This window comes from Malaclemys terrapin, chromosome 3 (genome assembly GCF_027887155.1).
Source record: "Malaclemys terrapin pileata isolate rMalTer1 chromosome 3, rMalTer1.hap1, whole genome shotgun sequence".
Lineage (NCBI taxonomy): Eukaryota > Metazoa > Chordata > Testudines > Emydidae > Malaclemys > Malaclemys terrapin.
In genome coordinates this window covers 32,101,536-32,109,071 of record NC_071507.1, presented here as the reverse complement: position 1 = coordinate 32,109,071, position 7,536 = coordinate 32,101,536, and the positions used below count along the sequence as shown (strand labels likewise).

General features: G+C 40.1%; 1 pseudogene; it reads right to left on the bottom strand.

Moving 5' to 3' along the window:
• Window positions 1–754: 754 nt before the first annotated feature.
• Window positions 755–4,142, bottom strand: LOC128833769 (toll-like receptor 2; annotated as a pseudogene).
• Between the last annotated feature and the right edge of the window lie 3,394 nt (window positions 4,143–7,536).

The following is a 7,536-nucleotide window of genomic DNA, read 5'->3' as shown; positions in this document are numbered from 1 at the left end:
CTATCCCAATAATTTAGCCATTGAATAAGGGCTTGCAACACAACATGGACTAGGAATTTCTTTCCCCAATGGTTTGTATTAACAGAGTCTTTTAGACTATAAAGTCCTCAGTTCTGTAAAGGATTTTGCAAACCATAGATGTGAAGTGCTATTCAATTACTACATACTATTTATTGTGATTTTTTTTTGTCTCTCAAAGCAGTTTTCAGAGCGGGCACTGCCAGGTTTGGGAGTGATTGCAAATGTGTTGGTTTCTGAAATGCAACACATTGGTCAGTCTGAATCACAAGAATGTTGTGTTATGAACTTTGTTTTCTGTTCTGTCTTTTCTCATCATGAGCAATATTAGATCTCCATAATGTTAACAACATCTGTGCCTTTTAACCACATTATTTTTTACTAGTTCACCAGAGATTTTGAAAAGATATTTAGAGCATATGATATGACTCAAGTTTCTCTTTGCTGATGTCCACTATATTTCCTGAACCCCCACTGACGAGGTTTAAAATTGTAGACTATCAAACTCTAGGAAATCATGACTTTGTCTGATAATATCAAAGCCTTGATATTCTACATGATAGCTTCTTTTCAAGATGAAATGAATGTACATGGCACAAACTGCTTAATAATCTCTCATTGGACTGATCAGTTTATAAATTTAATTCCTATTTTGTAAATGGAAAGCTTTGCTGAAATTAAATATGCAAATATGCCTTATTTGACTGCAAATGTTACATCACAAGCTTAATGTATTCTAATAGTCACATTCCATCTCGTACATATCTTGTGTCAGTCCATTATCTGTTTTCAAAACAAGTGGGTCCTTGGATGTTTTTAAGGCAGCTGTGAGCTGGTGCCAGAATATTTTCTCTTTGTGTTCCTCTGGGCTCCATTTTAAATGGGTTTTCCTTTTCAACAGTTTTCTGAGTTTGCTGAATTTCTGTGACACACTGTTGGATCCGAGGTCTTCCAACACAACCATAATGAAAGAATCTTGATTTTCATTCAGGACCTGCTGTTCAGGAAAATCCAGTTCATATTGACACCAGCAGCTGTTTACAAAGCTGGGGGAGAAAACAAAAAGGACCTTATGGCTATTCTCTATGCAATAGAAAATATTACCAAGTACCAGATGCCCCAGTTTGAAATCTCTCTCATGGTAACATATTTTAAACCCATTCATTTCTAGTTTTTCCAGAAAATTCTCTTTAGTCCAACTTGTGTCATTTTCACTGTATGAAATGAAGGCATCATACAACTTATTTTCTGGCCTCTTTTCGCTTTGTTTCCTTTTCACCATGCACGAATTCTAGCCCTTTGTCATAACTATAAAGGGAAGGGTAATAGCTGTCCTGTGTACAGTACTATAAAACCCCTCCTGGCCAGAGACTCCAAAATCCTTTTCCCTGTAAAGGGTTAAGAAGCTCAGGTAACCTGGCTAGCATCTGACCTAAAGGACCAATAAGGGGACAAGATACTTTCAAATCTTGGGGGGGGAAGGCTGTTGTTAGTGTTCTTTGTTTGTGAGGTGTTCGTTCTCGGGACTGAGAGGGACCAGACATCAATCCAGGTTCTTCACATCTTTCTAAACAAGTCTCTCCTATTTCAAACTTGTAAGTAAATAGCCAGGCAAGGCGTGTTAGTTTTCCTTTGTTTTTCTCAACTTGTAAATGTACCTTTTACTAGAGTGTTTATCTTTGTTTGCTGTACTTTGAACCTGAGACTAGAGGGGAGTCCTCTGAGCTCTTTAAGTTTGATTACCCTGTAAGGTTAATTTCCATACTGATTTTACAGAGATGATTTTTACCTTTTTCTTTAATTAAAAACCTTCTTTTTAAGAACCTGATTGATTTTTCCTTGTTCAAGATCCAAGGGGTTTGGATCTTGATTCACCAGGAGTTTTTGGGAGGAAGGAGGGGAATGGTTAATTTCTCCTTGTTTTAAGATCCAAGGGGTTTGGATTTGTATTCACCAGGGATTTGGTGAAGGTTTTTCAAGGTTTCCCAGGAATGGAATCCATTGAAATGGTGGCAGCCGAACCAGAGCTAAGCTGGTAGTTAAGCTTAGAAGTTTTCATGCAGGCCCCTACATTTGTACCCTAAAGTTCAAAGTGGGGATCCAGCCTTGACACCCATTTTTCCAGGGTCCATCAAAATGCTAGATAAGTCTGTTATTACTGACATAGACAATATGGCTGTACAAGCTGTAATAGCCATTTGAACACCAATGGAACAATGCACTCCTTTTATCTGGTGGAAAACTGCATCTTAGATTTTCTCAGATTTGGTCTATGGATATATGTATTCACAAACCAGTGCAAGTCACAGTTACAGAAAAAATGTTTCCCTTGAACAGTTAAAACATTGAATTTTGTCAAATGCCCCAAAATGTCTTCCACTATTGTAGTAATGGCATTGTTGCTAATAGCTAACTTAATCAAAGATTCTGGAAGCAACCTACTTTGTAGAAATGAGATCTTATTCCTAGATAAATTAAAATATTTCAATATTGGAAGAAATTTTCCAAGACGATCTGAAATCTCTGATACTAAATTTTGACTGATGTCTAGACTAGTGAGCAAAATAATTGGACTGGTAGGATCTATTTGGGTTATTAGATTTCCAGAAAGGTTAAGAGATTCAACTTTCTTCAGAGTTTCATTTAAAGACAACATTTTAAATTTATTTTTACTAATATCACATTCAGTTAAAGCTAGTGGGAAATATTCAGGAAAAAGACCTGTTATTTTATTATTTTGAATTTTAAACACTGTTAAATTGGATATTGATTTAAAACTAGGTAGTATTATTTTAATGTCACTGTTGCTTAAATCCAGATGCTGCAGAGAGGTTGATAAGTCAGGAAATTTAGAAATGGGTTATTACTAAGGTCTAAAAATAGCAATTCTTGCACATTACTGACAAATTATTGAGAGTTCTACAATACAACAGTTTGACATTTCTAAATGATTTACTTTCTCTGGCAGGCTTTCTATAAGTGTACCTTCTTGTCTTCTAATATATGAAATTGCAGCAATATGTATACTTCCAGGTTCAGTTTTGTCTACAACTGTTCCAGAGCTGTATGGATCGGTAGTATAGATGAACTGATTTCCCTGAATATATATCTTTTCTTAATCAAACAATTTTGCACCAAAACATTTACTATTTGATTTATGCTTGTGAAAAACAAATCATTTATCTCAATTATTGAAGGGAGACACATAGTATCTAAATTGTTTATGGGATTGTTACTGATATTTAAAAACAAAAGCTTGCTGGATGTGAAATGACAAATGTTTCCAATATCTACATTGCTAATTGTTATTTTGTTGTAACTAGCATCAATAGACTGTACATTTTCCATTGGAAGAAAAAGGATAAAAAGTGACAAGAGATCAATTTCCAGATGGTTGTGACTAATGTTCAGCTCTAAAATACTGTCCAGCTGATCTTTGCAAAGACTGGCATCCATTTTTTCGTGTCAGATCTTCCTCAGACAGTTTATAGTTTGCACTCCATATTTTGGCATTCGACAGAAAGCATGCCATATCATAGAAGGTGGAAACAGAGTAATGTTTTTATCTAGTCTTTGAAAGTCCCGTACACTTCACCTGAACTTGGAATGAACATTTAACAAGCCAGATGAACCTTTGGAATATTGCAACCCTTCTGCTGACACAGAAGACTTCAAAGCAGTCTCTGATGATCTTTCAAAATATTTATAATGTGGAAAATCTGGGGTTTCATGTATTTGTAAGAATTTAGGTGAGATGCAAGATAAGGAATTTAATGCAACTGGTTGTTAAATGAAAGATTTACAGAAATACAGTTGAATAGATTCTCAAAGGCACCAGATTCAATTTCCTGAATCTTATTGTAGGAAATGTCTAAAACTTCCAGAGCACCAAACCTTTCAAAGTCTTTTCTGATTATTTTTTCAATAATGTTATGTTAGAAAATCAAGGACTCTTGCAGTTTTTGGAGCCTGTACCTCAGATATAGATGAAAGGTTTAAATAGGAGTACAGTAGTTAGAAAATTTGGAGCCAGAGGTGGTATAATCTTGATTGACGAATCCATCCTCCTCATTGAATAAGAAAGAAATTAAGTAGAAATGAAGGACTCTGGTGAGGAACCCCATCCTGGAGAAAAGAAAGGTAAAAGCAATTAGTATAATCCTTTCAACATTACGTTGACCCTTATAGCAATTCAAGTCTTGGTTTACTTTTAATTATATATATTTTAAAAAGGAGCCAGTTGGGAACATTTAAAAGGAAACACTTGGCAGTGCTCTTGGAACACTGAGAACTTGATTATCCATTCTGTTCAGGCTGGGGTTGGATGGAGTGGAGATGGGCGTTCACAGGACTACAATATTTTATAGTCATTTAAAAGAAGGATGGAAATGTTTCCATGGCACCATGCTAATTATAACTTCATGTCATTTTCCTGATTATATCACCCCTACATTTTTCAGGATATATTCTGGCACAAATGTACTATTTAATTCGGTGGAACTCTTCCAAAAGTAGGGAAATACTCAGTGTAAGTAAGAATGGGAGAATCTGGTTCTTCGCTGCTACATACACAGTGTAGAGGTTATTCTCTGTAATAATACACCTGCCTGAAGTTTATATGATGAGTATTGCCAATGTTTCTGCTCTATAACATCATAGTATATTTACACTAAAATAAAACCAAAACAAACTAACTAAAATAATCATCAAAGGACCACATGTCATCTGCAAATACTTCCACTGCCCCACATCTGTTTTAGGGTTCAGTTTAAATTTATGTAAAATCCTCCATTGATTTGTTCTAGCCTCTCTCACAGACCTTGTGCCTTTCCCTGTATCTAGCATTAGCCTCCTTTCTTCGCCATTATACAGTCAAACTGCAGATGGTGTAAGTGCCCTCTCTCCCCTGCTGACTCTGCCCTGTTGAATAGCTTCCCTAGATCAGTATAACTTCCACTATGGTTCTGGGACTAAATGCTTTCATTTGTTTTCCACTCAGCCTTTTGGCCTATCTTTTCTCTAATGCCATTTTCAGCACTGGGCTTGTTATTACAAAACAAGAAGTTTCACCCAGGTTGTGGGGGGGTGACTAAGGTTATGATCTTACTATGTAATTTGCTTCTGCTGGTCTCTTAATCTAAGGGACAGTTTACAATATATTGTTGCAACCACTTCTGACAGGCACCAGACCTGTACCAGTGAGAGCCCTCCAGGCAGCTAGCTCCTGTGCTGGGTAATCCCTGCCTTAATGACGGGCTGAGGCATAGGTGCAATTTGACTTCTATATTGGGGTGGTGGTGGCTCCAGTCAGGCCAATGGGGCCACACTTGGGGTGGGGTGGGGTGGGCAATTCCGTGTCTGCCCAGAGGGGTGCCATTTCAGATTTGGGGGGAGGGTCTCAACTTTATCCATGATTCCAAGGGCTACTTAACTGAAAAGAGTAGTGTTTTTGCAGATAATAACTCAGAAATATCTGACAGGAGCATTGTGTCTACTTCTTATACCAAGAGAGAAAATTAAATACTTATTAGACCCACTCAGCTCTAATATTAACATATTTTGACATCTTGTGGCAAGTCACTTATGGGACACTGGTTCGACTGAAAATTGTAATGTATATTCTTACTCAGATTCTCTTACTAAAGTCAGAAGGGACCATTATGACCATCTAGTCTGACCTGCACATTTCAGGCCACAGAACCTCACCCACCCACTCCGGTAATAGACCCATAACCAGCGACGCTAACTTTCTAATGTGTCAGAGGATGCTCAACCCCCCTGGCTCTGCCCGAGCCCCTAGCCCACTCCACCCCTTCCCCAAGCCCCCACACCACCTCCTCCCGGGCCCACCCTGCCCCCACTCCACCCCTTGCCCCAGCCCCCACACCGCCTCCTCCCGGGCCCACCCTGCCCCCACTCCACCCCTTGCCCCAGCCCCCACACCGCCTCCTCCCAGGCCCACCCTGCCCCCACTCCACCCCTTCGCCAAACCCCGAAACTGCCTCCTCCCGGGCCTACCCTGCCCAACTCCACCCCTTCCCCCATACCCCTGCCTGCCTCTTCCCACCCCGTTCCTCCCCCGAGCACACCCCGCCCTCACTCCTCTCCCTCCCCTCAGTGCCTCCTGCACACTATGGAACAGCTGATCAGTTGGGGCTGCCAGCAGGCGGGAGGCACTGTGGGTGGTGGGGGGATCTGGCTGAGCACCCACCATTTTTTCCCACAGGTGTTCCAGGCTGGAGCACCCATGGAGTCAGCGCCTGTGCCCCTAACCTCTGGCTCGGTTATTGAAGTCCTCAAATCATGGTTTAAAGGTTTAAAATCAAGTTACAGAAAATTCACCTTTTATACTAGTTTAAATCTGCAAGTGACCCCATGCCCCCCGCTGCAGAGGAAGGCAAACCCGCTGCCCCACTGTCTCTGCCAGTCTGACCCAGGAGAAAATTCCTTCCTGACCCCAAATATGGTGATCAGTTAAACCCTGACCATGTGACCCACCAGGCAGATATCTGGAAAAGAATTCTCTGTAGTAACTCAGAGCCCTCTCCATCTAGTGTCCTGACTCCAGCCATTGGGGATTTTTGCTACAGGCAGTCATCAGTGGACCACACGCCATTGTAGGCAGTCCTATCATACCATCCCCTCCATAAACTTATCAAACTTATTCTTGAAGCCAGTTAGGTTTTTTGCCCCCACTGCTCCCCTTGGGAGGTTGCTCCAGAACTTCACTCCTCTGATTATTAGAAACCTTCACCTAATTTCAAGCCTAAACTTGTTGATGGTCAGTTTATATGCATTTGCTCTGGGGTCGACATTGATGCTTAACTTTAATAACTCCTCTCTCTCCCTGGTATTTATCCCTTGGATGTATTTATAGAGAGCAATCATATCTCCCCTCAATCTTCTATTGGTTAAGCTAATCAAGCCAAGCTCTTTGGGTCTCTTCTCATAAGGTAAGTTTTCCATTCTTTAGATCATCCTAGTAGCCTTTCTTTGAACCTGTTCCAGCTTGAATTAATCTTTCTTAAACATGGGAGACCAGAACTGCACGCAGTATTCCAGATGAGGTCTCACCAGTGCCTTGTATAATGGTACTAACACTTCCCTGTCTCTACTGGAAATATCTCGCCTGATGAATGCTAGGACTGCATTAGCTTTTTTTCACAGCTGCATCACATTGATCATAGGATGACTATGAGCCATCAACCAATACACCCAGCTCTTTCTCCTCTTCTGTCACTTCCAACTGATAAGTTCCCAGCTTATAGCAAAAATTCTTATTAGTTCCTAAATGCATCACCTTGCACTTTGCACTATTAAATTTCATCCCATTTCTATAACTCCAGTTTACAAGTATCAGGGGGTAGCCGTGTTAGTCTGTATCTACAAAAACAACAAAGAGTCTGGTGGCACCTTAAAGACTAACAGATTTATTTGGGCATAAGCTTTCGTGAGTAAAAACCTCACTTCTTCGGATGCACTTCCAGTTTACAAGGTCATCCAGATCTTCCTGTATGA